General features: G+C 39.3%; 1 pseudogene; it reads right to left on the bottom strand.

Moving 5' to 3' along the window:
- Nucleotides 1–7,911: 7,911 nt before the first annotated feature.
- LOC148143449 (DNA-directed RNA polymerase III subunit RPC9 pseudogene) lies at nt 7,912–8,365 on the bottom strand (annotated as a pseudogene).
- Between the last annotated feature and the right edge of the window lie 6,108 nt (nt 8,366–14,473).

The following is a 14,473-nucleotide window of genomic DNA, read 5'->3' as shown; positions in this document are numbered from 1 at the left end:
GACATATTAAATTGCCTGTTGTGTCCAGGGATGTGTGGGCTACTTGGATCAGCCATATAAAATGCAGGGTTAGAGGTATAGGGTAGCAAGAGACTGAGTGGGAAACTCTTCGGAGTGGTGGACATGGACTCGATGGGCCGAATGGCCTGCTTCTATACTGTAGATACTTTATGATCCTATGAATTTTTCAACAGGGCTGTGAGTCGTCAGAAATGTTTGCCACAGAGTACTGTGGACAAAGTCATTGGGTATCATTATTTTTGAGATAGATCTACCCTTTATCATAGAACATAGAACATAGAACAGTACAGCACAGAACAGACCTTTCAGCCCACGATGTTATGCCGACCATTGATCCTCATGTATGCACCTTCAAATTTCTGTTACCATATGCATGTCCAGTAGTCTCTTAAATGCCCCCAATGACCTTGCTTCCACAACTGCTGCTGGCAACGCATTCCATGCTCTCACAACTCTCTGTGAAAAGAACCCGCCTCTGACATCCCCTCTATATTTTCCTCCAACCAGCTTAAAATTATGACCCCTCGTGTTAGTCATTTCTGCCCTGGGAAATAGTCTCTGGATATCGACTCTATCTATGCCTCTCATTATCTTGTATACCTCAATTAAGTCCCCACTCCTCCTCCTTTTCTCCAATGAAAAACGTCCGAGCTCAGTCAACCTCTCTTCATAAGAAAAGCCCTCCAGTCCAGGCAGCATCCTGATAAACCTCCTCTGCATCCTTTCCAAAGCATCCACATCTTTCCTATAATAGGGAGACCAGAACTGGACGCAGTATTCTAAGTGCGGTCTAACCAAAGTTTTATAGATCTGCAACAAGATCTCACGCCTCGTAAACTCATTGATGATAGCCAAAACACCATATGCTTTCTTCACAACCCTGTCCACTTGGGTGGCCATCTATGTACCTGCACACCAAGATCCGTCTGTTCCTCCACACTAGCAAGAATCCTATCCTTTATCCTGTACTCAACTTTTAAATTCAACCTTCCAAAATGCATCTTCGCATTTTTCCAGGTTGAACTCCATCTGCCACCTCTCAGCCCAGCTCCGCATCCTGTCAATGTCCCGCTGCAGCCTATAACAGCTCTCTATACTGTGAACGACACCTCCAAAACTTTGTGGGCGGCACGGTGGCACAGTGGTTAGCACTGCTGCCTCACAGCGCCTGAGACCTGGGTTCAATTCCTGCCTCAGGCGACTGACTGTGTGGAGTTTGCACGTTCTCCCCGTGTCTGCGTGGGTTTCCTCCAGGTGCTCCGGTTTCCTCCCACAGTCCAAAGATGTGCAGGGTTAGGTGACTTGGCCATACTAAATTGCCCGTAGTGTTAGGTAGGGGTAAATGTAGGGGTATGGGTGGGTTTCGCTTCGGCGGGTCGGTGTGGACTTGTTGGGCCCAAGGGCCTGTTTCCACACTGTAATGTAATCTAATCTAATCTAATCTAATCTAATCTAATCTAATCTAATCAACCATTGTGTCGTCTGCAAACTTGCTGACCCGTTCTTCAATCCTCTCATCCAAGTCATTAATAAAAATTACAAACAGTAGAAGCCAAAGGACAGAGCCCTGTGGAACACCACTCACCACTGACTTCCAGGCAGAATATGTTCCTTCTACTACCACTCGCTGTCTTCTGTTGGCCAGCCAATTCTGTATCCAGGCAGCTAGGTTCCCCTATATCCCATTCCTCCTGACCTTCTGAATGAGCCTACCATGGGGAACATTATCAAATGCCTTGCTGAAGTTCATAAACACCACATCCACAGCTCAACCCTCATCAACGTTTCTAGTCACATCCTCAAAGAACTCGATAAGGTTTTTGAGGCATGACCTGCCCCTCAGAAGGAGAATCCATGGTTAAGGGGGAAGGTTAGGAAAGTCGACATGTGGGATGTGCACCCATGATCCTTTTGAATGATGGAGCAGGCTTCGGGGCCTACGGGACACCACCTGCTTCCATCTGTAATGGTATTATGTCTTCTTGTCTGTAGCACACAATGCGAACTTATCTCATTTGCTGTTCGTGAACTTTTCCTCTGCCATTGGGTAGAGTAGTGGATATCGTTTACATGGATTTTAGGAAGGCTTTGGACAATGCTCCTCATGGTATGCTCGTCGAGAAGATTAGAATGCACGGTATCCACAGAGACATGCCCTATTTGGTTCAGGATGAGTTTGCTCAGAGTTGTGGAAGGTGTGTTTGTTTTCTGCACTAAGTTAACAAAAAACACTTCTCCCCTTATTCCTTGTGTATCCCTCTATCCCCTCCCTATTCATGTAACCATCAAGATGTTTCTTAAATGTTGCAAATTTGCCTCATCCCACCACACCTTCTGGCAGTGAGTTCCAGGCTGCTACCACACCCTGCGTAAAATATTTCCTTCACACATCTTCCTTACATTTTCCCCTATTCAACTTGAACTTGTGACCCCGTGCAACTACGACTCCAGGATCAAGCCTCTGACGATCCATTCTATCCATGAGTCTCATAAAATTGTCGACCGCTATCAAGTCTCATCTCTGCCACCATCTTTCCAGTGAAAACGATCCTAATCTTTTCCAACTTACTCGTAAATAGTCATGATCTATCATCGTGGAGCAGCATCGAAGCGATGAAAGACTTATTATGTTCGTCTGAAGTTATGTTGTACAAATTTCGACCATCTCCCTCTTTTGATCTACTCTGCTGCACCAAACTAAAACAAATCTCACCACCAACCATTGCAATGCAACATTAAGGCTGCTTCTCCAGGATTAATATATTCATGTTAAGGGTCTATTCATCACAGGCACTGAAGGTACCTTACATTTACCTCAGCGACCAGAAGAAAAAGGGTGTAGCAACATCCATGCATTTTCTTTCCTTTGTGCTTCAAATGCTTGAAACTGATCTCAGTCACGAGACTGATCGGCTGTGAAGAGACTTATAACAATGAACTCTTCTCTGTGAAACTCACCACAGGATTAAATCAATTTTCTGAAGGTGATCAGATTAAGTCCAGACTTAATGAAAAGCTCTGCATTGTTGCAAACAAATAAAATAGACGTACTTTGAATGGTCTGCTAAAAAGACATGCAATAATGTGCAGAAGGCTTTGATTTCACGTTTTCATGAAGATTCATATCTCTCGTGGAAATATCCAGCTCATGTAAAGCTCTCATCAAGCAATCTGCATATCTATTGGGATATGTGAGACTCTGCTGATGGAAATTCACTTGTTAGTAACGTAGAATGCATGCTGATGTTCAGAATACCAATAATTCATTCCAATGTTTTTAAACTCACCCTGACGATAAAAACAGCAATATTTATTATGAACAGGTTGAATTATTGCTGAAGCTCTTTGCATTACTTTATTTAAATAATTTCAAGGGATGCAACAATATATTTTGTAACTCTTCCCTAAATTTTCTTTGCGTCACCACATAAATAAATGTGTTTGTGCAGCAACTCAACAACTGAAGCATGTTTGCAATTTCTCGCAATATAAATTTGGGGTCATTGAAGCTGCTAATGTTGTTATTATTTGTAAAGCGGTCATAGAAGAATTGAGCCACATACGTCATCCATAAGAGCATGAAGCTACCTGAAATAGTGAAAAGTAACACAATAGACTTTCTCCGACTCTCCATCTCTGGATCACTGTGACCATCTTTATCCTCTTGTGCCCGGAGTCGTTTGCGGGCTCTACTAGACATTAATATATGCTTGACTGTCAGAACATTCAGTGAAAGAATCAAGAAAAACGACAGGCAAGGGGTGAAAATACGATCAGACCAATCAAATACCGTCCACAAAAGTGAAGTATAGCGGATATCTTTCAGTTTGCAATACCAAGGGATATTATTAACAACATAGATGGGCTCATGAATAAAATACCATGGAACACTTTTCAAACATCCTAGTGCAGACACTATTCCAATAATCACAACTGTAGTTTTATCGGTGAAATACTTTCTTTTCAGCTTCTGGATACAAATGGCCAGAAATCGATCAAATGTGAAAGCAACAGTTAACCATACAGAGCTGTCTCTTGAAGCATGAATAAAGGCAATGTTGAGACTACACACATGCGTAATATACAGAAAACTTCCTGGAAAGTATATACCGGGAATACGGTTTATTATTACTGCAGTAATAATGACGAGGAGATCAGTCACGGCCATGGAGATGAGATATTGGGTAATACATTGGGAAAGACCACAATGTCTTCGGGACAAGATCACAATAGCCACTACATTAACTGCAAGAAACATAGAGAGGTAAGTTGTAGAATGTGTCAACAGAAGTAATATATTGATGGTGATTCTATCACGTTCTAATCTGTAGTGTTTGAACTGACACGAGTTAAATTAGTGCAAAAATCTCAGTCGGACAAACAATTTAAATGATTAGGCAACTAATACCTTTCAATAAATCGGAATTTTGAATGTGCAAACTATGTGATTTTTATAATTACATTGTAAAACGTAGACAAAACTGCAATGTATTCAACTTGAAAGCTAAAGAAAACAAAACGAAAAGAGTACAAAGGAAAATGTCACAAATTAAACAAAGTCCAAAATAAGTTAAGAATAATTATTGCAGTTCATGGAATACATTGAGGAGTATTACTATCAGTGTAAACTTGAGCGTCTTAGGAAAAAGAAATGACAAGTTCTTCACGTTTACAGACACATAGACCAGCCTGTTGCAGTAGGCCACCATAGACTAGTATGGTTCCACAAACTGCAGAGAGTGAGATTTACTCTTGGCCTGGAATGTTATCATGAGGTCTGAAAAGAACAATTATAAAACCCATGAAGAATTGCAGACGTTAGGCAACGCAATTATTAATTTCCTCCATGTTATGCAACCTGTACGTTGATTATCAACATCTCATGTATGAAGCAATAATATAGTTTTTCCTTGAAAATAAATGTTCAATCGAATGTCTTGATCAGGCGTTTGATGTTGCAAGTGATATTTGAGTTCAGAGTTACAATTTGGAACAACAAGAACATAGAACTGCGTAAAGATTAGAAAACTGGGCAAAGAGGGTTTCAACTGATGACAACGATTGTACTATCATTTTTAAAGAAGTCAACTTCATAAATGCACGTCTATTGTTCAACTAAGCGAAGGGGTTCAATGCGTAATTTTGTGAAAAACAGACTCAAATTAAAATATTCATCGAATCCGTTACAGAGGGAATGATAGCATGAGTGAACAACAGCGATTCAGATTTTTCGTTAATGGATGATTTATGTTTCATGATATTGCAGCAGTCAAAATAATTAAATCGTGCCATTTATGATTTGAGTCATCTGGTAAATTCTGAAATCTTCAACAGATCACTTTGTCTTTACATTGCACTCAATTATCGACCGAAAGACTTTGCAGTGTTTTTCTTTTTTCAGTACTAATGAAAAAATAGCAAAACAAAAACGGTCATGCTAGACCTCCCCCGAAATAACTTGATCAATTAAGATGAGGAGGTGCTAGTGTTGGACTGGGGGGGGCGGGGACAAAGTTAAAACAAAAATACAGCAACAGGTTATAGTCCAACAGGTTTATTTCGACGTACTAGATTTCAGTACCTTCGTCAGGTACCTAGTGGGCCAGGATCATAATACACGGAATTTATGTATCAGTTGCTTGGCAGTATGATCATTTGCTATAAATTCTATGTCTTCTGATCCTGCCCCATTAGCTACCTGACGAAGGAGCAGGTAGCTTCTAAATAAACCGGTTGGACTATAACTTGGGGTTGTTCAATTAAAACAAGGTTGTATTATATTTATCTCCTAGTTTTCATGTTCCTTACAACACCTGTCGAACAGAAATACATCAAAGCGATTGTTGTCATTTTTAGTTGACACCAAGCCTGTTATTTTTTGCATGGGGTGTAATCTGAGAAATAGGGCCTGACAGTTCAGGATAGATATGAGGACACACTTCTACAGACAAAAGGTCGTAATGATTTGGAACTCTCTTCCAATAATGGTAAATGTTAATTGATGAGAGATCAATTGTTCATTTTAATGCTGAGGTAGTTCCATTTCAGTATAACAAATTTAGTTAAGGATCTGAGTCTAACGCAGCTATACTTTATTCAGGCTCAGATCAGCCATGATTTCACTGAATGATAGAATAACGTAATGGGGTTGAAATGGCTTACTCCTGTTCCTATGTTCCCGTATTTGGAATATACCCACATATTACAAATCGTATCTTAAGAAGAAAAAGTCAAGATGGCCAAACTTGAATTATTTGTTTATGCTGCACTATTTTCGCTTGGTCAACAGTAGACAATCTAATCTCATGCAACTTAACACATTTTTTCATCATCTCCTTCCCCTCTTCACAAATCACGTTCCTTGTTGACACGTTACTGTGACATCATTTCAGGGTGAGGTGAGCGAGTAAGTAACCAGAAACATCTTGTGTGGCAGTGGGATGAATCTGCACTCTCACATTATGCCAGTGGATCTAACCGATCCCCATTGATAAAAGCATTTTGTAATCATTTTTACTCTGCAATACTAATTGCATTCATCTAATCTTTCCTGAACACATAAGATCTGTTGTTATTGCACGAAATAATCCTCTGTAAATGACATCCGCATTTCTTGCCCTGACGCTCAACTTCCCTTTCCAGCCAGCACTTTGTCATGTATGTTAGCCAGGCCAAAAAACATCTCAAACAGAAACGTGACATGAAAAACTGTAAGAAACGGAGCAGTAAACATCATTAATTTGTTGCATCAAAATACCTGGAACAGCGATAGCTGCAAGTGCAGTGTAGTAAATGGCATATGCCAAACCTGTTGGTGGGGCATGCATATTCAATAAACAACTCAGAGCGGCCAGCGTCGTCTCATTCGGTCTTCATTTGAGGTGCAAAGAATCTGTTATTATAGCTGACGTTAAATCCCATGAGGGAAAGTTAGAGAATATCCTAATTGGTATCAGGTTACAATAACTGAACAAACACAGGCAGTGATGTCACCATTTACATTAACTACTGTGATTGAACAAAGAAATGAGTTTCTTGCCTTTAAACTTTGATATAATACAGTAAATAGGATCACCACCTCACCACGTTTAAACATAAACATTTAAGAAATAGGAAAAGAAATGAAAAAAAATAACGAAACTTCTGTTTTCAGTCCCACTTAATATGACTAACTTTTAAATTCACCCTGAACTGAATGTGCTATGCAGTCAGATATATCAAAGAAACAGAAATGAACAGAGTCAGTAAAGTCACTGCAGCACTGGTACCCTTATTTGCAAAATCACTGGCAGAAATGGCACGAGGCAACAACCGACATCAGTTAATCGTCAGATCTGCTCTCACATACCTCCACATTCCTTACAATCTTAGGAAATTGCAAAATAACTAATATGCACAGAAATTGCATTATTAAAATGTCGAAATATTTCGAAGCAGTTTATTTTTATTTTCCCGATGTGTTACTTCAGTTTATTTAAAAATGCAGTTTCTGACATAGAATCTTTAATGCCTTTATAGAATGCACAATCAAGCACTTCCTCTCAACACTTCACATACATCACCTTTCAAACAAACCTAGAAAAAGAATCGTAGATTATCTTGAAGTGTGCAATGTATGCTGTTCGTAGTTTTAAACCTATGGAACTTTAAAGATTTTTGATGTTTGCACAATTTGAAAAGTAAAAACATATGTTTTGCGTTCAGATAAAAACTCATCGGTCATAGCTTACCATACTGATATGGTATGAAAATATCTGTACAATATTTGAAATTACTATTGCTCTGTACTTGAATTCAAGTAGAGTTAATGCGGTTTGATTACCGAAGCGAAGGTAGGTCAATCATCAAAACATTTCGTGAATAAAACTGGTGTGTAGTCATTAGATTCTGTTAAGTTTCTATCTTCTAGTTTCCTTTCTCTTCAGCAATTATATTCACCTCTTTCTGCTGTTGAGTTGCAGGTTGTCCTCTGGCAGAATGTTCTTTATCATCTTTCGGAGCTCCTCTGTCTGTTCTTCTGTTGATCGTTCTTCACATTCTTCCACCATCAGCTGTACCTCCTCTGCCACCAATGGTCAGTGATTCAGCAGCTGAACCTCTTCTTCCTTGGTCAGTCTTTGCGGAAGCATAGCTCGAATACACGTGATTATAATTTCTGTGGTCTGATGTAAGTATGGTGTTTTGGAAAATACTTTTAAGTCTCATCTAATATTGTGTTGACGATTTGCTGACCAACACTATTCTTTTTACTTTCACTTTATTTCCGTTGCTGTTTAAAATCATTCAGAAAATTAAAGACTTCATTATTAGTCAGCATTGCAGTAGCTGCATCATTTACCTCCATTCTGTCTTCGCTCTCTGGCCCTAAGAGTCGCTCTGGCCTATAGAGGACAATTGAAATGCAATGACATTTGGAATATAGACAATGAGACACAAAGCAATGCTAACCTTTAAAAAAAATCCAAAGTAATCACCGTGCATTCATTGAGTTTCATTCCAAGATGCAACAAATCAGCACCTTACTTATTATCAATAACCATGAGGATTGTTGGAGCATTCAGGGATATTAGGGAAAATTAAATATCAGTAAATACAAGCGGAATGAGCTAAATCCGTCTCTACAGAGTATTTCTACCTCTTTCATTGCACTTATTTAACCTGCTGATTGTTCCCTCCATAAAGGGGAAACCTTTCTTCCTGCACACCATATCTATGCCCCTCACAATTTTATATAACACATTAATGCTTCCTATCAGTCTCTCCTACTCTAAGGAAAATAACCGCAGTCAATTCTCGTTTCTTTGTCAAATTATTCTCCACAAACGGAAGAAAATCTTAATGCAATTAAAATTCAGCAATGCGAGAAGTTATTACGAAATGATGTCCATCATCATAAGGAAAGAAAATTCAGTGGAAAGAGCTTTAGGGTTGTTTTGGGGTAATCCGGAGGTTGTCGATGTCTGGTAGGCATGGACCAGGAAGGTACTTGAGCCAAGAAAGCTCATAACCTTTAAAAAGGTAATTGGATGAGCATTTAATTGTCACAACAATCACGTCTATGGACATGGTACTGGAGACTGGGGTTAGTGCAGTTTTGTGCATTTCCTTTGATGGTACTGTCTTGATTGGCTGAAGGGCTTCTTCTGTATTGTGTGATTCTATAGTTCTATGTCGCTACGATTTCAAGATTCGTAGTTCGGACTCTGTACATCTCAGTATTTCTTGCTCAATCTGATTGATTCAGGAATTTCATTCATTTTTGCATTTGTTAACTCCACGGAGGCATATCCGACCCTAGTGGACTGAAGCCGATTCAATCAACATTGCCTGAAAAGCATATGGTAGACTTTGCAGGCGCAAAACGCATTTTGATGGCAGTGCCAGCCCCTTTTACTGTCAAAGACAAAAATCTGGGCATTGCAATCGATCAGGATTTACTTAGTGCATGGTGGAAAATAACATGATGCGAAAGTTAAAATCACACAACACCAGGTCATAGTACAACAGATTTAATTGAAAGCACGCGCATAATTTAACCACCTGATGAAGGAACAGCGCTACGAAAGCTAGTGCTTCCAATTAAACCTGTTGTTCTGGTGTTGTGTGATTTTTAACTTTGTACACCCCAGTCCAACACTAGCATCGCCAAATAATGGTTGCAGTATATAGTTGATGTGATATGTTTCCTTTTGAGAAAACGTTCTACTTAACCCAATGTTTCGCCTTTACTTTGAACATCAACATCATGCCAAACTGCGTTCAGTGTCTGCTGTCTACTAATGAAACAACTATTCATCTCTGTCTGGGAAGCCAGGATCTCATGTCTGGCGTCGTGTTTCCCGTCAGTTTTCGAATTTTTGGTGGATAGACTCTCCATATTTTTAGTTCCTACAGTTCCATCGGAAAGCATTTTATTCGAATGGCAATTGTTATCCTGTTTACGTTGCATGGACTAGATGCTAACGCATTAATTCTCACAGCTACTTAGGAATGTAATACCGCAGAGCTTGACTTTGAGTATGACAGTTTTATTGACAGAGCGAAACATTGAGGAATATGCATTGTCAAATGATCTGTACCCTGTATAACTGATTTTTTAAATTAGTATTAAGATCTAACGCACAAGCCAAAACGGGTGTTTGACGTTCGCATGCTTAAGCTTAACAGATGCAAACAGCAGTCCATAGTAAGACCGTACTTTGCTGACCAAATTACTCACCATGTTTATGAGTTGTATCTGAATATTGTAACTTCCAGAGACACACGGGCAATTGCAGAGACTTTTGTCATCTCTGATCACACGATTAGAAAACTGTTTATCCTTTGAATCTATTTCTGCCCCCCAACCCCCATCCGAAATTTTACTGGTCAGAACTTACGATAATCACGATACGTTTTCCTCAATCTCAAATTCATCTCTCCTTCGTCCCATGTTGCAATATTTAACTACAGAAAAAAATCTTCAAAATAAACATAGAGACTCTAAACATGCATAGACCATTCAACACATTGACTTTAACTCGCATCTGCCCAGAAAGTATCAGCTCCACTCATGATATGACGAATACATGTTGTTTTACAATCAATTCAGGGCAGAACGAAAGTGGAGTTAACAATAGACAATGAAACGATCTCGACGAAATTCATTCGTAAATTGTCAAAGAATTTGAACTAGTTATCCCAAAATTGCAGCTGTCTATTCAATTATATCCTGCTGTAGTAATGTGAAAACATTGTGAAAAGTAGAATCTAGAATTGAAATTTGCATTTGTTACCACACGGGGTTAGCCCATCTGCTCATTTAAACCAAACACACGGAAAAGTTCATTTTGCCTCGTAATCTAGTAAAGTATGAGTGACAGAGAACTACCCAGATTCCAGTATTTAAAGAAAAAAAATGGCAATTTATTCTTTAACTTCAAAAGAAAATTTTAAGGAACAACTATCTACCACTGTAAGCCTCATTTGCCTTAACGATTTATCTACCTCCCACTCCATAACAATATACAGATCCAATAAAGCCCATATAAAATTGACATCAATTTTCAAAACCAGTTGTTGTCTTCATGTATCGAACGTCCTCTGTCTGTTGATTTCCCCAGGGTCGAACTCGTTCTTCTGCAGCAAAGATATTTTGTATGAAATCGGTATATTTTGGAGTGTCCATCTGCAGGCAACCTATCGATGGCAGTAGATGTTCTTTATCTCCAGCTAACTATTTAAAATACCTGCTTTTTGTACATCAAAACATCAGATCGTCTCTTAGGTTTGATGTTGGGGCATATCTTGGGGCATAATTTAAACTAATTGGTTGAATTCGATGGTTGTGAAAACAACTCATTATCTGAGTAACAGCTCAAATGTTACGCCTTCACATCCAGTATACTCTGTCCCTGCATTCAGTCACATGACAGGTGCTTGCCAACTTTTCGACTTTCATTCTCTCTTAAAGGTACAGGACATCCCTTTATCTTCACAGCACACTGCATCAGATCCTTGCATATTGACTGGTGTACAGAGTAGTGATAAATGACTCCCTTTCGGAATGGCATGCAGTGACCAGTGGGGTACCCTAGGGATCAGTGCTGGGACCCTGCTTTTTACAAATTATACTCATGATATAGAAGATGGTATTAATAGTAACATTTGCAAATTTGCTGATGATACAAAGTTGGGTGGCAGGGTGAAATATGAGGGGAATGTTAGGAGATTATAGGGTGACCGGGACAGGTTAGGTGAGTGGAGAGATGCATGGAAAATGCAGTTTAATGTGGATAAATGTATGGTTATCCACTTTGGTGGCAAGAACAGGAAGGCAGATTACTACCTAAATGGAGACAAGTTAGGTAAAGGGGCAGTACAAAGAGATCTGGGTGTTCTTATACACCAGTCAATGAAGGCAAGCATGCAGGTACAACAGGTAGTGAAGAAAGCTAATAGCATGCTAGCCTTCATAACAAGAGGTATTGAGTATAGAAGCAAAGAGGTTCTTCTGCAGCTGTACAGGGCCCTGGTGAGACCACACCTGGAATATTGTGTGAAGTTCTGGTCTCCAAATTTGTGGAAAGACATTCTGGCTATTGAGGGAGTGCAGCGTACGTTCACGAGGTCAACTCCTGGAATGGCGGGACTATCTTATGTTGAAAGATTGGAGCAACTGGGCTTGTATGGCCTTGAGTTTAGAAGACTGAGAGGGGATCTGATTGAGACGTATAAGATTATTAAAGGATTGGACACTCTGGAGGCAGGAAGCATTTTTCGCTGATGGGTGAGTCCTGAACCAGAGGTCAGAGCTTAAAAATAAGGGATAGACCATTTAGGACAGAGATGAGGAGAAACGTCTTCTCCCAGAGAGTGGTGGCTGCGTCGAATGCTCTGCCCCAGAAGGCAGTGGAAGCCCAGTCTCTGGATTCGTTTAAGAAAGAGTTGGATAGAGCTCTCAAGGATAGTGGAATCAAGGGTTATGTTGATAAGGCAGGAACAGGATACTGATTGAGGATGATTAGCCATGATCATAATGAATGGTGGTGCAGGCTCGAAGGGCAGAATGGCCTACTCCTGCATCTATTGTCTATTTTGTATATAAAAACACACAAAGGTATGAGGGGATTACTCGCCAAAGACTGCATTCAATGCCCATTCTTAATTAACTCTAGTTCTGCAGTTATATGTGAAGCTCATCTTAGTAGAAAGGAAAAGGCAGAGTTTTGCAACAAAAATGAATCAGATGATTTTTTTCCTCCCTATTATTGATAATGGTTTTGTGGTCATCATTAAGCTTTTAATTCTAGATCTTTAACACTGAATTTTAGTTTCACCATCTGTTTTGGTAGGACAGTATTATTGTTCCCCCTTCAAAAATAAATACCAGGGTCTCACGATAAAATACTGAAGAGAAACAACAGGTCCTACAGAAATTCTAGAGCGAAATCACAGAAAAATGTTTGGACCCAGTGAACAGTTTTATTTTCACAATAAAAATTTGAATATTCTGAAAAATGGTCACTGGAACCAAAGTGTTAACACTGCTTTCTCTCCACAGTTGTTGCCGTCTCCATCAAATTGTGCTGCTGTTTCAGAATTCCAGCATGTGTTTTTTATTGTCCTCCAGCATCATAGTTTATTAATACTGACAGTATACCATTAAATCTCTTAAATTTTGCTGATTGCTTTTAAGTAAAACACGTAAATCTGAGGCAATAGTGGTTAGAATCTAATTATGGAACAAACGTCTGCAAATTATTAACTAAAATGTGTTTGAATCTACTACTTGCCTTTAGTTAGTATTCGTTAGTATTTTGGGCTTTTTTTCTTGAATGAACATTGATTATAAAAGAAACTGCGATTAATCTTCCTATGATTGTAGGTTGCTAGGAATTGAAAACGACTGTGAAACAATCTGATATTTGTGACTATTGCAAAGACAATCGAGAAGAAGAGCTCAATGTCAATGTGTGGCTCGAAATTCATTGAAGAAATGGTGTAGAGGGACAAAAATCAGATTTTTCTAAATAGAGAAATGATGTGCATCAAACAGTTGTAGACTAGAAGGTACAGGATAAACCCGATAAGTGGAGAGATCAGGAGAAAGTATGGGTTCAATCAGAAGAAGAGGGAAGAGACGTTCCAGAGGGACGTGGATAGCTCTCAGTTGTTCTAGCTTACATTTCACAACGCGGGAAAGGGAATGAAAGAAGGTAAAAGTGAAAGACGAAACATGAAAACAAACGATAGCTGGCGTCTGGGCAGAGGTCTTTGTATCCGTTTCCCTTATAAGTAAAGTCACAGAAAGTTAAAAATATACAATGTTTTTCCTTTGGTTAAGAAGTGAAATAGTTTCACGCCAGGAAACTATAGGTCTGTGAGCCTTGCATCCTTGGCCAGATCATTATTAGAAAAGGACAGACTTTAATAATTTTTGGGAGCTAATGGTTACTCAAGTGTAGACAGCATGATGTCATGCCGAGGAGCTCTTGTCTCACAAAATGCATTGTTTTCTTTAACAAATAACTGAGCTTATTTGCCTGGCAAGAGAAGTAGTTGTTGTCTACATGAACTTTTGTTAAGTATTTGACAAGGGCATTCATGGTTAGCTATTCCAGAAGATTACTGCTAATAGAAACAATCCGAAATTAGCAAGCTTGATATATCATTAGATTGGTCATTGAGTCATTGAAATGTACAGCATGGAAACAGACCCTTCGGTCCAACCAGTCCATGCTGGCCAGATATATCAAAAAAATCTAGTCCCACCTGCCAGTACACGGCCCATATACCTCCAAACCCTTCCTATTCATATACCCATCCAAATGCCTTTTAAATGTTCTGATTGTACCCAGCCTCCATCACTTCCACGGGCAGCTCATTCCATACACGTATCACCGTCTTTTTGAAAAGATTGCCCCTTAGGTCACTTTTATACCTTTCCCCTCTCACCCTAAACCTATGTTCT

The sequence above is a fragment of the Chiloscyllium plagiosum genome, unplaced genomic scaffold, assembly GCF_037043375.1.
Source record: "Chiloscyllium plagiosum isolate Xiang-an unplaced genomic scaffold, Cpla_swu_hap1 HiC_scaffold_27, whole genome shotgun sequence".
Lineage (NCBI taxonomy): Eukaryota > Metazoa > Chordata > Chondrichthyes > Orectolobiformes > Hemiscylliidae > Chiloscyllium > Chiloscyllium plagiosum.
This window is presented reverse-complemented; position numbering and strand designations above follow the sequence as displayed.